The sequence below is a fragment of the Phaethon lepturus genome, unplaced genomic scaffold, assembly GCF_000687285.1.
Source record: "Phaethon lepturus isolate BGI_N335 unplaced genomic scaffold, ASM68728v1 scaffold4807, whole genome shotgun sequence".
Taxonomy (NCBI): Eukaryota; Metazoa; Chordata; class Aves; order Phaethontiformes; family Phaethontidae; genus Phaethon; species Phaethon lepturus.
Genome location: NW_010549667.1, coordinates 57,797 through 74,886, shown reverse-complemented (window position 1 = coordinate 74,886; position 17,090 = coordinate 57,797). Strand labels below are relative to the sequence as shown.

General features: G+C 36.2%; 1 protein-coding gene across 1 annotated transcript in view; it reads right to left on the bottom strand.

The window, feature by feature from the left end:
• Positions 1–17,090, bottom strand: part of CADM2 (cell adhesion molecule 2) — a 91,737-nt gene that overhangs the window by 60,937 nt on the left and 13,710 nt on the right. The window lies entirely within an intron of this gene.

Sequence of the window (17,090 nt, the reverse complement as noted above, 5' to 3'; positions counted from 1 at the left end):
CGACCAATGGAACTAAATCAGTAACTTTTTACATCCTAAGGAAACACAGCTAGAAAGCATGTGTACACTCAGAGGAAATAACTTTTTTTTTCTGTATTCCATGCAAATACACCATACAACTATTTCAAAGTCTGATATCTAACAACAAAATAAAAAATATTGAGGATGAATAACAAATACTCTATGCAATTTCTTCTTTGTCTATTTATAGGTTGATATGAATGAATGCTGCTATTAGAGGAATGAAAGCAATAATATACATTTGAATAAGAACACTTTTATTGTTGCAGAATCCTGAAACTCATCATAAGAAAGCTACAATGGGCTTTCAGATAAAATATCTTCTTACAGGCATTTTACAGGATATTATTTCTGAAATGCAACAATGCTGCCCCTAAAACAGAACATTCTTTTTTTAAAAACAAAACTTACAATGAGAATGTTTTAAAGGTCTGCAAAAAGCACTACATAAAAGTTGGTAATCTGTCCTAAAATTTTAACAATATTGTTCCTATACATTGGAATTAATTTTATAGTTTTAATTGGAAAAAGAAACACAGTATAACTGCTGTGAATTCATGCAGAATAAAACATTTCCAGTAAAACTTTAAATTTTAAAACCTTTTGCCAGCTGGCTTGCAAGCTTATATTCTCATAGTCAAAATATTTTACACATAAGAGGTGACAGGGGCACCTCTTATAAGGAAGAAAAAGACAACAAAGAAAGAAAAATCTCTATACAAAACAGTTTTTTCCTTAGAAAAAGGCAAAAAGAGTGCATAGTCATAGGGAGGAAAATTTTCAGACTCAATGGGAAAACATAAATTCTTTTTTCCTCCACAGTTTCCTAATACAAAACAACATGTCTTCATCTACGGCACAAGAAATACCTTAACCTGCAAATCTAAGTGTCTAAGTTTTGTCTCATCCAATTTGCAATTCCTATTTTCATTAAAAGTGAGGTAGCAGTGACACCACAGATATCCTATTATCAAGAAAATGTGAAAGAGCATGACAGTATGACCCTACAAAATCAAATGGAAAAAAATGATATGCTGTAACAATATAATTTCTTATTGAGATGCTAATAGTACTGTTAAACACTAAATGGCATATGAACAATTAAAAATGTCAGAAGCATTTTTCTAACTTTGATTTTTATTTTTGGCATATCATAATGTATCAGCACGGCACAAAACAAGAAAAGGGGAAGGCTTAGCATAGACTTGTCATAATTCCACTGAAAGCACTGTCAGCATCATTTAGCTTTCAGTACAGCTGTGCTAACCTTACACCAGTAGTAAATCTGTTCCACAAGTTCCTATTTTTAAGGACCCAGCAAACTGTTATGCAGGTGACTAATCCTTTGGTGGTCGTGCTGGCATTTGCTTCATTTTTAGCACATGCTTAAGGCACTGACCTCAAGTGCCTTAATAAATGAGGGCATCAAGTACTTCTGTGATTTCAGTGGTGTTATTGACGATGAATAAACTACTCTATACATTGAACCAGAGGCATAAATTAGTATCAGATAGGAATACATCAGGAATTTAACTGAGGGAGAGAGACAAGTAATGCGATGAGATCAAGAGGTTTCCAAAGAAATATGAAAAAGAGCTAAACTCTGATGGAAATAATTATGATAGCCATAAGTGAAGAAAGAAATTAAAGGCCCATCTAGCTAGCATTACTGGCTTAAATATTTAAGGAATGATCAGCATTTTACACATTACCATAAATGACCCACATAAAATAGAACAGGGGACTTCAGACAATTAAGCTTTCATTTGCATGTATCAATGCAGTGCTCTTTCTCTTAACCTGAATTTCCCATTCCTACTTTATTTAATGCCCTGGACAGCACTCTCTTCTCCATGCACTTCTAAATAGAGCTTACTAACATAGAATAAGAAAGGTCTTATATTTATGTTTCACTCTCTAATGTAGTGTAGGAAATATACTCCCTTGTGGTTTTCCCTAGTAATTTACTTGTACAGTAAATACTTTTTTCTTTAAAACAGGAAACACAGGGATTAATTCAATATAGTTTTCAGTGAAGCTTACAGTTCACAATTTTTGTATTTTATTAGCAGCCCTTTTTCAAAAACTAGTTGATATTCTATTTTGGGTGCTTCATTTTATTTTCATGCTGTGCTTGACTTCTTTCCAGAATTAAAAGGTACACTTATAAGGGGAAAACTTTTAAGACAGAGTAGCCCCCCACTTTCACATTCACATCAATATTTAAAATGAGAAGAAACTTTTAGAATAATTGCATCAAAACTAACGTAAATATGTTATTTTAACAAAGACAATAAAACACTGCTGACGACTGATATTTTTCCAGAACACAAAAAGCTGTTACAAAATACTACCTCCTGCAAGGACTGTTCCTTTTAGAAGAATTTGACAAGTATAAATGTACTCTATCAATACTGTGCACTTTAGCCTGTCTCACACAGAAGTATTAATCATAACAACTGGAACATCAGCTCATCTCCAGAAAACACCACCACCACTAGAAAACAAAGTCTAAAGAAAGAAAAGCATACCAAGAACAGCAATACAGTAAGAGGTTGATTTATTTTCTGATATGCTCATCAACTTGCTATCAGTAATGTAGATATGTCGAAAAATCCTCTACTTTTACAACCAAAACAAAGAAAAGGAGTAGGCTCAAGGGTTTTATTATGGGTCAGATCTTCTGTTGCTCCTCATCTGTCAGTATACAAACTTCTATCAGATAACTTACCAGAACTGCCGTAAATAGCATCTTTCTTAGGATTTGCCCCAGAAATTTCATGGTAATAAAATATTGTAGATCAATATTTCAAGCAGAATTCTTATGAACAAGTGACTGGTGACTAAAATTTCTTTACAATACCTACAAACATGCCTTTATCCTGATCTCTAAGGACATTATGGAGCAGATAAATATTCCAAAAAGAATAAGCATTGGGAAAATCCAATTTAAAAAAAAAAAACACAGTGGTTATATGAGTGGAGGTAATACAGCAAACCTTGACAGTAAAACACACTGGTTTCAATACCCAGGGACTTATTTATTCACATGCATCTCCAACAGCGTGAGAGCTGTTTGGCCCTCCAGTCTTTAGCTTGAGTAATGAGGTACTTATGAGCTGCAATTGATTGTTAGCACTAGTCTGAACTGAGGCTCAAACATGTCTTTAGACACATAGCAAGACATCTTCTACCCCCTATAGACCAAGAATCTGCCTTTTTGCCGAAAATAACAGTTTAGCAGTGGTTACAGATAAAAAATATGAGTGTGGGGGTTTTTTTTTATATACCCTTTCCTGTTTCAGCAGACCAAAAGTCAAAGTTCCACTGAGCGATTCTGTTTCATCCATCTTTCTAGGATTTGGGTACATCTCACTGCAGAAGACCAGGGAAGCCATTTCAAAGCTTTGGGAAGAATTAACTATTTTTGGTCAGGCAGTATCATCTTTATTCAACAACATACAAAATCAGTGAATGCATGTGGAAAATTGGTGTCAGTTTACACTGGTAATGAATGTTATCTACTATATGAAGAAATTAAACACTTCAGCCCATGATTTTTGTTGTACCCTTAACAATAACTAATGGCAATGTTAATACCTGTGGAACTGCTTTACTTCTGGCTCACACAATATCAAATAGTCTCTCCCTAATGTAATCATCTTCAGTTAACGTACTTACAATCCCAGAGGCAGAAAATAGGACCATCTCTTTTCTTGGGAAGATGTTAGCGTGGGTAGAGTACAGATATTTTGTTAAGACTTTTAAGAAATTACTCTTGGAAGTAGTAGTGATCTCATAGTCATTAGAATTCAAATAGTGCTGGAAATGCACCTATTCAAAGATGCATGCATCAGTCATTTCTCCAGAGGATCAAGACAGAGAGAGAGAGAGAGATGTTTAACTGTAATATAAACAGTACTTGCTACTAGAGTTCTCTGCTCATTTCGTTAAAAGGTAAATCTCTACATTGTTTACATCTTATCCTTCACTGGGCTTCCAGTGAAAGGAGGATTAACAGAAAATAGTCTTTGTGGTTCTCTGCAGAAACTTACAAAGGAATATTACATCAGAGGTGGAGATCCAGGTCAGGGCTTGTAATTTTGGTTCTCTGCTGAATTATATATATTAAAAAAAAAAAAAAAGCAGTAACTTAATATGAAATCTAAACTCAGCACCCCAAGTATCTTCCAATGTGGCTAGTTTCAGGAAACAGAATGGAACAAGAACATCTTCTTTTCACTTACAGAGATAGTGTTACTAATCCCTGAAAAAGGGTCCTGTACTTCACTATTGTCCATTTTAGAGGCCTGCTATACCCCCAAGTCTTAGGAAGCCATTTCTATACTTCCTCACTTACAGATAAGTTGTTTTTTATGAGAAGTGTTGATTAGCCCACCGAGACTAGTTTTTTAGACAAGTTATTAGAGCCCATGTAGTGATTTATGAGAAAAAGAGGTTCCTTACTCCACTGAGTATTGAAGTATTCACATGAAGTAGATCAGATCCAGCAAAATACTTATTTGACAGTAATTCAGTGCTTAGAGCATTCAGCTCTTCAGAGTCTATGGATTAAGGGTTTGGTCTGATTCAAAGAGTGCAAGGATGTGCATGCTGACCTCCCATGCAATAGCAGAGGTCTACTAAAGTCTCCTCTTCCACTCAGGTTTTGAACTAAGATTTCACTTTAAAACTGAAAAAGCTTTTTTCCTACCTATGTCCCAGTTTGGATAAATCAGGATTTTCTGACACACTAAAAAAGAAGAGGTATTAGAAAATTCCACATTATGAATTAGAATTCCACAACTAACTCAGTACTGTGTAAATTGTCCCTGTTTACATTCAGACCCAACATAACATGGAATATGCCATTCATCTTACATTTAAAAACAGTTTCTAAAGCCACACTAGGATACTCATAAAAAGAAAAACCCATAAAACTTTAATATTCTCTACACATTTCTAGGATGTTTATTGAAAGTTCTGTCAATGCTTAGCATCAAGTGTCTTGGGTACATCCAGTCTTGGGATTTACATGTTAAAAATTTACTGAAATGTTTTTAAAGGCCTTTGAGTTGGTGCCCTCAGAGTATCCTTCTTACTTGTCAAAGACAGCAACATTTTGTATGTTTTAATTTTTTTTTTTTAAATTAAAAATCACTCAACGCAACAACAATGCCAGAAGCAGATATTAGATATTTTACTAATACCAGCCCAAATTTAAGAAGGCCTTTTCCAAACTGGTAACAGTTATATATTTAGCTATCTAGGTTTGCACACTATTATTTCATATGAAGTACAATGCCCATTCAAGCCTTTGGGTATTTAAGCATGTTTATTGCATGAAGTCTGTAACTCCTACTTCTCAAAGTAAAACAGCATAACAGAAGATGCGGGTTCTACAAAATTTCAATGACAATTTCCTGTAGTATTATCCATTCATCATTTTGCACGCTATATCGGGATTTCGCAAAATGTTCAGATTTTCTCTTTGTACCTGGCTAACATGTTTTTGTCATGATCAAAGCTGTCCAATAATAAATATAAAACAAATTATTTGCTGTTTAAGTAACAATCAGTACATAAGTACTTATTTTTGGGAAGGTTGGATCACATCATTCTAAGGAAATGGGTGACAGTGTCAAGAAGAAATCACATTTCTCTTGGTTTTGACTGTTGTGTCTTCATCAGAGAACATTATTTTTTTTCTAGTCTGTAGGATATTAAAAGACCTGGCACAGAAAAATTGTCACATTTGGTGACAGTAACATACAAGGTTCAGTACATATAAGGTGTATCGTGAAAGATTAATTTCTTCAATTATTTCAGTTTATGAGTCTTTGGGGTTCAAAAAGAAAAATCCATTGGTGAGGTTCTTTCCTCTATGCATGGTACACATCAGTGTGATACATGCTGTCTAAATCTCTCCTTCTTAAAACACAAGGGATCCTGTGTTGCTTTTATTTTTCACAATGTCCCATTTAGCCTTCCAAGTTCAAACTAGTACCAAAGGCTAGCCCTAGTGGAAATAGCAGAAAGGGGGGCACAGCAGTTCAAATACATTTGCCTGTTGCGAATAAAACTGTACACCTCTATACGATACAGTATTACAACAAACATTATTAAATCTCCAAAACAATGCCTTCCCATCTGATTAGTTTCCATGCAAACAAATAGTCAGGTGCCCATTTCAAAGTCCGGGCAAACACAATCCTGTCCCTAATCATGTTCTAAATAATTGAAAACAGCTCATTAACACCAGTTGACCCTAGGCCTCTACTGGAATACTTTGATTCTGATGCATGTTTTCTTTGAAGGTGATTCTCTCTCTGTAGTTTAAGTTATGAACACCTCTCCACCTGCAATAAGAAGCTGAGTCTGTTGTAATGAAATCTGTGATCCTTGTTGGACTTGCTGTTTGAGCACAAATTATGTCAACAGTAATAGGAAAGACACCAATACAGGGAGGGATGAATACATCGCTGAGTTTGTCAGAGGAAGCAAGTGCTCATAATACATCAGGATGTACTACAAGTGTTATTCAAATCCCTCCTTCTAAAAACATTGATACTGCCTTCTTATTTGATTTTTTAGGATGATAAGTAGATGTTTTTAATTACCTTTTGTGATTAGAAGTTTTCTTCATATACACAATGATTCAAAAAGCCTTAAAAATACTGCTAGTAGGAAAAGGCTTTGTTTAACAATGCAGTTCTGCATTGGATCCAGCAACATGAAATATGCCATTGGATCCATTCAGAATGAGAGCTCTGCTTGTGCAACAGAGCAATGCTTCCCATTGTGATCAGTGAGCTTCCCATGAATGCCAGGTTTTACCTTCATGGACCCTAAACAACACAAGGAACATACCTTATTAACTGCTCGCCAATTTGGAAAACACTCACTCGAGCTCCAGGCAGCCCACAGAACAAAATATACAGGCCCTACCTATGGTCTAACATCCATGTCATGGCTCCCAGATCATTTGGCAGAGGCACTGGAAGGAGGTTTCTCTCCTTCTCTAGAGGAAATTTTGTTGGAATTTCTAGGAATAACAGGAGTATTGTCATCTTCTCAGCAAGCAGGTTGTGCCTTGCTGCAGTATATGAAATTCTGCTTTGGTTGCTTGGTGAGGCTCACTGCACTTTTCTATTGCCATAACTTGCTGCCTCATTTCTAACAAGAGTCCCAGGACGAATGGATCATAATATTACCATCCTCCTCAGATGAATAGGTAGGTTTCTCTCATTGAGGGTTACTGTTTCAAGCTGTCTGCATAGCCAACGATTGCCACTGCCCAGGAAGACACGCAAATTTTCCTTTGCCACCAAAAGGGATAGAGATGTATTAGCCCCCCACTTCCCTGCTGTTGCCCACTGACTGTTCCCAGACCACTCTAAGTTCTGAAATAATCATGTAACTGTGTGCAGCAGCGTCTCCTGCCTGGATCTATAATACTCAGGTTTACTCTGCAATCTTTAATTAATTTATCTACCTTGTTGTTTAATTTTTTGCACACTAACCACCATTTCCTCTTTGTGCCAGAGTCCAAATTAATATGATTGATTCATTACAATATGCTCTTCTTCTTACAGGTTGAGCTAAATTATGAGCTACCAACAGCATGTCTTCATAGTTTTATTTTATGACACAAACCTTCTGAATATTGAAAAGCTTCCATAAATTTTTCTGATATTTTATTGTGGCAGTGAACAACAACAGTTCTGGTTCCATCATTTTAAAAAATGTAATAAAAATCTAACAGTCCGATAATAAAAGATTATTGCTACCTGGTAATAAATGACTGCCAGATGATAAGACTTTTAAAGTATTTCCTGAGAGACTAATTCATTTATTTTCTACCTGGTTTTGTCTGGTTTTTTTCAAAAAGCATGTTCATAAAATCTATTTATGTCACAGCCTTCTATATTTTTCATCGTGCTTTTTCTCTCTTATTTCCTTGGAACCTTTCCATCATTTCCAGATGCAAAGATAAAATAAGCAGATACCTCTGAAAATCATGATGTATCTACTTTCCAGATTAATTAGCACTAGAGTAAGCACAGGGCAGTTTAAAGTTTGGGGGGTTTTTTCCCCCAGAAACCATGAGAAGATCATAAGTTTGATATAGGGATAGTAACTACAAAACTCCTTGAAAAATCTGTATTCCTACGCAATTTTATTCCTATTTCTAAAAAAACTAGGGTATTTAAGCTTAGAAAAAAGACTTTTAAACTAAATTCCAAAGACAAATTACTCTAGTATGTACAAAAATAAACATCAAATTGGATATCCCAAATAAGATCTGAAAGAAGAGAAAGGAGTACTCTAATCAGCTCAGTGAAAGTGTTCACTATTTTTAATAGCTTTTACACTTACCAGCTGCGTGCATCCTACAGCTGTGAATCAGCTTTCCCCAAAAGTGGCTGCCTTTTGTAAATGACAAGTAGCATGGCTTCTGCCTGTGCCTTATTACTTTGAATAAGCACTCACAAAGTAAGTCTGCATTGGAAAACTTCATCAAATTAGCCTGGGAGATACAGTAAGTTCGATGCTCTGCTTCAGAACATAAAAAATGACTCATTGCTTAAACAGATGAGAGAAAAACTCAGTATCTGACAAATTATTTTATTAGTAGTATTTGTGGACAAGAAAATCTAGATCAAATGACTGTGTCATGGCAATAGTATTTCATTTCAATAAATGTATTCAACAATACTGTAAAATTAAGCTTTATTTTATTTTTAAAATGCTTAGCTTTGATAAAAGAGAATACTCAGTACTATATCCACATGGGTATTCCTGTATCTTCTTTTAACACTCCTTTAAAAACTACTTTACAGTCAAGCAGGAGCAGAAACAGCACATGGTCCCTTTCTTATCTGAGATTCTTTGATGACTATTATGTCATCCTTTATCTTGTCTCCTCTAATTTAGTTTAAAACAATGTTTGCTGAAGAAAAAATAATAACAGTTTGTACCAGAAGAGTGTAAAAACACTCTCCTGCATGCAAAACAACAAGCCAAATGCCAATGTGGGGGAAAAGAAAGCTCGATCAGTGAAATATTCCCTCCTGATACTCCTAATTCATGAGTGCCTGAATTCAAGCAGCAGCCTTGCAGGAAACTCTGTAAGTTACTAATTCTGTGAACAGTGATTACCTGGTACTGTGTTAAAAATATTCATAGTATCTGTTTCAACATCTCACCTGTCAGTCATACCAGACTCCTTCACTACAATCGCTAAAAAGAAAAAAAGTAATTAAAATGTGATAGTACATAATATGTGGCTTGGGGTTTGGGGAAGGTGAAAGAGAAGATGGAGGTACACTACCAAAGCTCCACAGTCCCTCTCTGCTCCATTTAAAATGCGTTAAAACCTTACCCTTCCTTTGTCATGTAATGTGTTCATTGATCATTCTTACCTACTTTGTGCTTGGTCTTAAAACTGGTAGAGATAAATGTAAGCATAGTGTTGGATATACCAGTAGACTCTGCTGAAATAAGTGGTAGACAGAGTGGCACTGTCACCACAGTTCTAGATGTGTGCCACTTAATGAAGATAGCACCAGTAGCACTGCCTGTGTAAATAAAGCTATTCCCCTGTACACATTTTTGCAGAACGCGTCACTGGTTTCTTAGTTATCCTTTAAGTCCCACACGCACATGAATGATACGGTAGAAATAATATTTTCTTTGGCAATTCAGTTCTGTTTTCTTCAGTGAAGGCAAGCAATGAAGCTTAGTTTTACAACTTTTATCTTGTTTAATTATTTCTGCCATGCCACTTCTTCAGAGGAAACAATCTCCATTTTGCCAGTCTCTGCAGATATGTAAACCTCTCTGTTCTCTTTAACATCTCCATTGCCTTACACTGCGCTCTCTCCAGCTTACTTATATTTTATCTCATTTTTGCCTTGTCACCTAAGAGGAGTAAAGAAAAAAAGCAAGAGAAAAAAAACCCGTCTGCCTAAATCACATATGTTATCAAAAAATGCCTGAGTCAGCACATGACCTTTCAATGTAACTTTATCTTCTGCATCCTCAGTTTCTCTTGCTTAAGGCCTTCAGTTTTCTGTTATGTCTGACTTAAATTCTCTTGAATATGGCTGTAGAATTGCAACACATCCAAAATTGCTGAAGGAGTAAGAAAGAGTTCTGGATGCTCAGCAGCCCCAAATATGCCTTCAAGGCTTTTTCTGACATTCATATCAGATATTGGGCACTATGAAAGTTTAATCTATATAAAAATATCTAAGTAGTAATATGAGGACATGAAAATTTTATTTGTTTCTTATAAATACATATTACACCCTCATGAAGGGCAAATCTCTGTTCCTGGGGAGGTCCTACTAGCAATCTCTATATCCATTTTCCTCCAAACTGTCTCACCTGTTTGCTAGTTTTTAATTTTGGAAATAAACAGCCCCCAAAACTGTTCTATAGGGAAGGTCTGGAACAGCTCTGTCCTTCTGTCATTAGTTTCACTGTCTGAAGGTGACTAGAGTTGTAACCTGGGATGTGAACTGTACGGATTCTGTAATTTTCAGTCTCCTCCCAAGATGATCACATTTTAAATACCACCAAGTCTAGGCTAGGAAAAAAAGAAAAAGATATTTGAAGCACATTTTCGAAGGCAGTGTAGAGTTTAATGGATCTTAGTCATGTACTTGAAAAATTCTTTCTCCAGTTGGGACCTGATGTGGAACTTCTCAGACACCGGACCTTCATTCAGCCACTCAGCCTTTATTGTCCTGTTAGTGCTGCCCGATATAAAGTAGTTTTAACAAGTATATTTAAAAACTTGTTTTCTAGTTTTTCTGTAAATTGAACCTTCCACTACATACCTCTAACATAGGTCATCTAATATATTCACATTATACCCATGTAGGCACCGTCTTATCAAATACAATGCAGAGAAATTATTTTTTAATCACTTTTAGATTAACTGATTGTTACTTAGATTAGGAGCTTCAAAAATCAGTCAGTCTTAGGGATAATGCTGCTGGGCTGTCTACAATAGATCATTATTTCTGGAACCTACCTCCTTACGTAGAGAAAGGTTTATCATTACAGGAAGCAGCTGAACTGCTTTTTGTACACCATTACACTAGTTTTCTGGTCTTTTCAGGAAGATGAATTAACTTTTTCTCTTTCTTAAGTCCACCTAAGAATAACCTCTAGTGGTTTGACTGACTCACTGTGGGGATTTCTACTAATGACAACGGCACGTGGCCAGTCATGACCAAATTAACTATGAGACCTCAAAAGCCTACAGTGAGCTCTGTAAGGTTCTGTCCCCAGCCTCGCCTCCAGAGAGAAAACAGTTAGCCCACCAGTGCTCATTAATTCAGAACTGTCACCACGCTGACCAAAGCTAGCATCTCACATGGCACTATGCGGTTCAAACATATATTTGGAACAGGACCTCACTGTGCTCCATTTCCCAGTGTAGCCATGCCCTCTGTCTTCTCAGTTCTTTTACCACAGGTGGTCTCTTTCCTATGCCTAAAGACTTAATCTCCTGAAATGGAATTATATCTATTTTATGTTTATTCCCTGAACATCCTACTTTTAATATTATAAAATGTTCCCTCCCAAACTTCCTTTGAAACCTTCTTGAGCCCTCTCTTAAACACACGACAAGCAAATGGAATAAACTGCCCACACCGTATTTTAAAGTTTCTATGCAGAATAGACAAGCCACACTGTAGATTTTCCTACAAAAAATTTTAGAGAGAAATAAATTATATTAGATTATATTTCACTTGTAAACCATATTTGAACATAAGCCTCCAGATGGGAAAGGTCAGGATTGTACATTAACCCATTGAACTAAATATCCCCTTTGCAAGATGAAAGTTTGGCAGTAAATGGACCCACGATTTTTTGAATTACTTTGCATTTAAATAATGGATTTCTTATTTTCATCCATCATTAACCTAATTGATCTCATTTAAACATGCAAATTGTGGCATTGAACTTTCATGTTCATAGATATCACTCTTTACTGTTTACAGTAACTATCCTTTATGTTTCATTCATTTCAAGCATTCACTAACATGAAAAGCTTAAACAACATAGTTATACTTATTAACATGGTGTTTACATAATTATTGGGCTAAATAATTAAATAGAATAGCTTCTTATTTACTTTTCATTCAATATGAAGATGTGCACAGGTACTGAAGGCTGTATCTTATATTTGCATTCTTATTATTACTGTTTTTAACTGCATCTTATGCTGGTAAATACAGAACTACTCCTCCTTTAAGGGAGACAAAATGGAAAGAACGGTCACTGAAGTATTGAAATAACATTGATATATATTGTCCATATAAATATTCACAGTGTGATTCAGGGATAAAAAAAAAATCCTGTTTGGGGAAAACACCAGAAATGCATCTCAACACGGGTGAGTCTTGGGTGGAAACCTGAACGTGTACAAACAGTAAACTTGTCTCATAATATAACAGGGAGTCAACAGGAAGATCTTGAAATTTTCTCATTCTCAAGGTCACAGCAGTCCAGCAAAACATCTTCATTGAAAGAGAAAAGCAGGAACACCACTCAGACAGTTGACCTCTAAAGGATGGGAGCATCAGTTGCAAGAGACGGTATCTCTGTGTCAGACTCAGGTAGCCATTTAAGAAAACATCTAGCTTTTCCTCATGAGTTTCTAAAGGATTTAAATGGTTGGCAGTTTTTCACTGAAGTCATGGAAATCTCTGCTTGCTTAGACTTACAGAGATTGTCTATGATCAGAGAGGGAGGTTTTGTGAGAGACCAAGGTCTTGTCTGTGTATCACACAGAAAACATACCCCTCTTGCTTTTTAAGCAGGAAAGAAAAGTAGCTTTAATCAGTAAGACAATGAGTTGTGAGATGAAGGTCAGATGGAGAAACCCACTTGAAAAGCTGAGATCTAAGAATCTGAGGTCCAGGCCTCTATTCTGTAGAGATGGAGTACATCCTGAAAACAGTATTGCTTTAGCCAAGCCCAGGTGACCAAGATGTTGGGTGGTATCTTACCTTCCATTAACTCAGGATGGGAAATAAACTTCATTGCTAAGGATAAAGGACACATGTAAAAAAGATCTCTGGGACAGGCTAGTGCTGGAGCAAAACCCAGCACTCTAGTGTCTGAAGCAAAGAGGTTATAGCATAAAAATCCTGACAAATCACTCAAAAAACAATTGTTCTGGGTTTCCCTCTTGTGGCCTATTATTCACACCTGGCTTTGTCAGGTATGCTTAGCAGAAAGAGTGATAAGGGATGACAGTCTGATAATGACTTAGTGACTTAGGAAAGGCTGGGTCTAAGTAGCTGTACAATGATGACAGCAGACAGTTTCCTCAAAAAAAGAACACATAGCCTAAATGTGTCTCATTCCCAGAGCTAAGAACTCTGAAGAATAAAGCATTAAAGCCAACAAAAGCATTAGGAGTATATCTATTTGGAAAAAAACAATTCTGTTTCCTCAAAGGGAAATTTTCTTTGCCATTTGTTATGAACAGTATGCAACAGGATGGGCCATGCCAGAGAACGTGCTGCTGCATCTGTGCTGTCATGTTACTCTTGAAGCTTGACATATTGGCCACCTTCCACAAGTTCCAGAGGACTCTGAGGTGTCACAGTACCCAAACAATCAAATTATTCTGAGACAAAATGGTTATAGCAAGAGAGCAAATTGTGCTAATTTGGAATAGGGAACTGAAAAGCCCTGGATGTGCAAATCTCAAGTGAGTTCTTTCTTTTATGGCCCTAAAGAATTATGCCCTTGGAAAATCCATGTCTTTTCACTGAATCAGAAGTTATAGGAGAACTGTGTGCTTAAGCTTATTGACTAAAGATACAGTTAGATAAACACTTTCTCTAATGCCAAAGCCAAAACAAGTTTCAATTCTTGCAAACACTCCAGCTATTTTCACTCCTGATTCGACATACAGTCTATCTGTATTTATTTGAGCTGGATCAATATTTTGGGGCCCTGTTAAAAAATACATGAAAAATTGGAAGGCTGGGACATCTCATTATCCTAGTGAGTAAAACATTTCCTGACTCTGGGGATATATCTCTTGCCAAACTGTCCATACAAAGATTGAGGCAGTATGTAATCATGCCAAATATTCCCAGATTTTACTTTTATCCAATGTGTCTTTGAGGGTGTCACACCAGAGATGGTCGTAAGCAAATGAGAATGATGAATAATGCTGTTGACTGATCAGAAACCAAAAAAGATTAACATCAGTGAAGGAAATTTCTTTTAACTCTTGTATTTTCTTCACTTCGGAAAAACATGTTCTCTGCCTAGACAGTACAAGCTACTTCCAAAAAAGGGAAATGTGCAGTTGTTCCTAAAGCATAGATACTGCTTAACTCCTGGGGAGTTCTGGGAGACATGCCTGAAGTTAAAAAACAAAATTTAAAAAAAAATAGAAGAAGTATCCCTGAGGCCAAGGAAAAAAATGAGATAACTCATGCCGAAGTGTAAAAGCAAAAATAAAATTAAAATCTTATGTCTTAGTTGAACAGCTTCAAAAAGACAAACGGTCTGCCTCAGCCACACAGTTAAAAGAAAATGAAGGTGTGACACATATTTTACCCATTTATAGTACAGAAGGACCATATCTAGGCAACAGGGAAAACTGTCCCTCCCCCTTCATACTTTATCATAGCTATGAGGTGTCCAATTCTGTATGCTTTTGCGTGGGCACACATCTGCCCCTTCTGAGCTACCAAGAGATAGCAAGTCTGTGGTTGAGACAGTCACCCTGTACAGCCACCTAAGATATGTAAAATGTAACTAATTCATTAGAATTAATCATTAAGATTTAAGGAAGATTTTTTTTCCCCCTAAATACTGTTTTGATGTGCAACTGTGTTTTAGGCATTCTCCATAGGCAAAGGGTCTAACTCTCAACTATGAATGACCCTTTTCTTGCCTTTTTTTAAATAATGCCTTATTTCACATAGTGAAATGTATATGAATGTATGTTAAGATATATACTTCATATTTTTTTGCATATTCATGTATTCACATATTCATACACCGACATATATTATATTTCATGTATATTTTTGTTCAGAATGTATAACTGTAGAAATTGTGTTCCAACAAAAAATTGAAACCAGCCAAGTAAAAATATTGGGCTAAACTCTCCTAGTGAGCATTAGGTAACGTAGCTCTTTGATAAAATTACTCTGCTTTACACGAGCAGAAATTCTAACCCCATCCTGTTGTCAGAGAAACCTCCATTTGTTAATGCATCAGAAATCACAATAGAATGCTGTTGTTACACACACACACACACACGCACACTATTTTCTACATGGCTGCACAAGCGCATTGCTGATTTGCTTATCTGTAGTCTGACCCAGTTGAGGCATTTTGTTTACTTAATTCAAAATCAATAAGCTCATTTCCCAGACAATAGCCAACATTCTCTTGGAATCACTGCCTAATTTTAAAGTCAAGTTTGAATGTCCATTGCAAAAGAATCTAATAACAACCCACAAATGAAGAAACAGCCTATTAAAAAAACATTTGAATAGCCTGTAGAAGCAAGTTAGCTGATGGCTATTCTTGTCAGACTGACAATTCACTGCACATCTGTGTCTGCCAATATAGAATTTACTCAAAATTGCCTCTCTAGACACTTCTTTACATAACACATATTTAGCTTATTAGTGCTGTCATTTGGGAGTGTGGTCAGCTTTTGAGCAAAATCTCAGAGTCCGTTAGCATGGATCACATCACAGCTGCCATTTTAGAATCATGATGATTAGGTTTGAGGTTCAGATGATTTGATTTCACTTTAAAGCTTCAAAAGCAGCCTCTGGGACAGACTAACACAATTAATTTTTACTGAGGTCTGCTGGGTAATTTACTGTAGTCAGAGAATCTTCACTAAGGTAAGGTAATTGCCACAGGGTAATTTTATAGCACTCTGTTCAGTAGGAAGCAACATGTTGACCGGCTTCTGCTCAGATGAGACCTGGGGGAAAGTGAAGATGCTGCTTCTGGGAAACAACATGTGTTTGAGACATTGAGGACGGATAAGTAGAATTCACTCACTTCCCAGATGTGGACCAGAAGTTGAACTTGCCCTCAAAATGTCTTTTCAGGAGTGTGCATGAGGACTTACGGTATACAACAAATACCATACTGAGAAGCTTTCAAAATTGAAGTACTGCATCTGTGATTCCTTAATACAGGAACAAAGAATGCATTCTTATTTGAGTTTGAACGCAGAAGTAAACAATGAAACAAAATATCCCTTTGAGATTTGTATTCATCACTTACAAGAAGCACTTCCTAATAATCAGTGGCAGCTAGGCTGACAAGCAAACTTCAGAGCAAACCCACGGGGGATACAAGTCTATTTTGGGTTTACTGTTGACAGTAAGGGTCAGAAGAAAAATAAATTCAGCAAGCAGTGTCATGCTACCACAAACCTCTGCTGGCCAAGCAGAAACTAAATTATGGCCAAACCTTTCAGCACAACAGAAAGACCTGGGCCATCAGGCTGCCCTGCAGTGCTCAGAGGACAACATACAGATGAACAGGAGCAAGCACAAGTGAGACGTAACATAAATTAGTGATAAATAAAGCTCAACAGATTGGAGGAGTTAATTATCCCACAGTCTGGAGTGATGTACAGTATACTTACCCCAACAGCTTCCCTATTACTTTAATAGTTGAAGTCTGCAAAATTAATCTAGAAAGCCTTATGAAAACTAGGCCTGATCATCATCTCCTTCAAGATATCCTTTTGGTCAAGCTATAAATAATATAGGTAATCTCTAATTCTGGCCCTACCAATTCAAAAAAAAAAAAGGGGGCAGCAGAAGGACTCAGATATTATTTCTATTACATACAAATATATACATAAAAGGAAAATAAAAACTTTTTTATCTTAAAAGTTTAGTCTTCAGCTTCATTTCATGTACTGTAATACTACTGGGAAAGATGATTTGATTGCTCTATCACACTAATAAAAGCTAAGATTTGTGTAAGGGGAAGAAGAGGGAATAAAGTATATTCCATATTGATATCGCTGATGATGG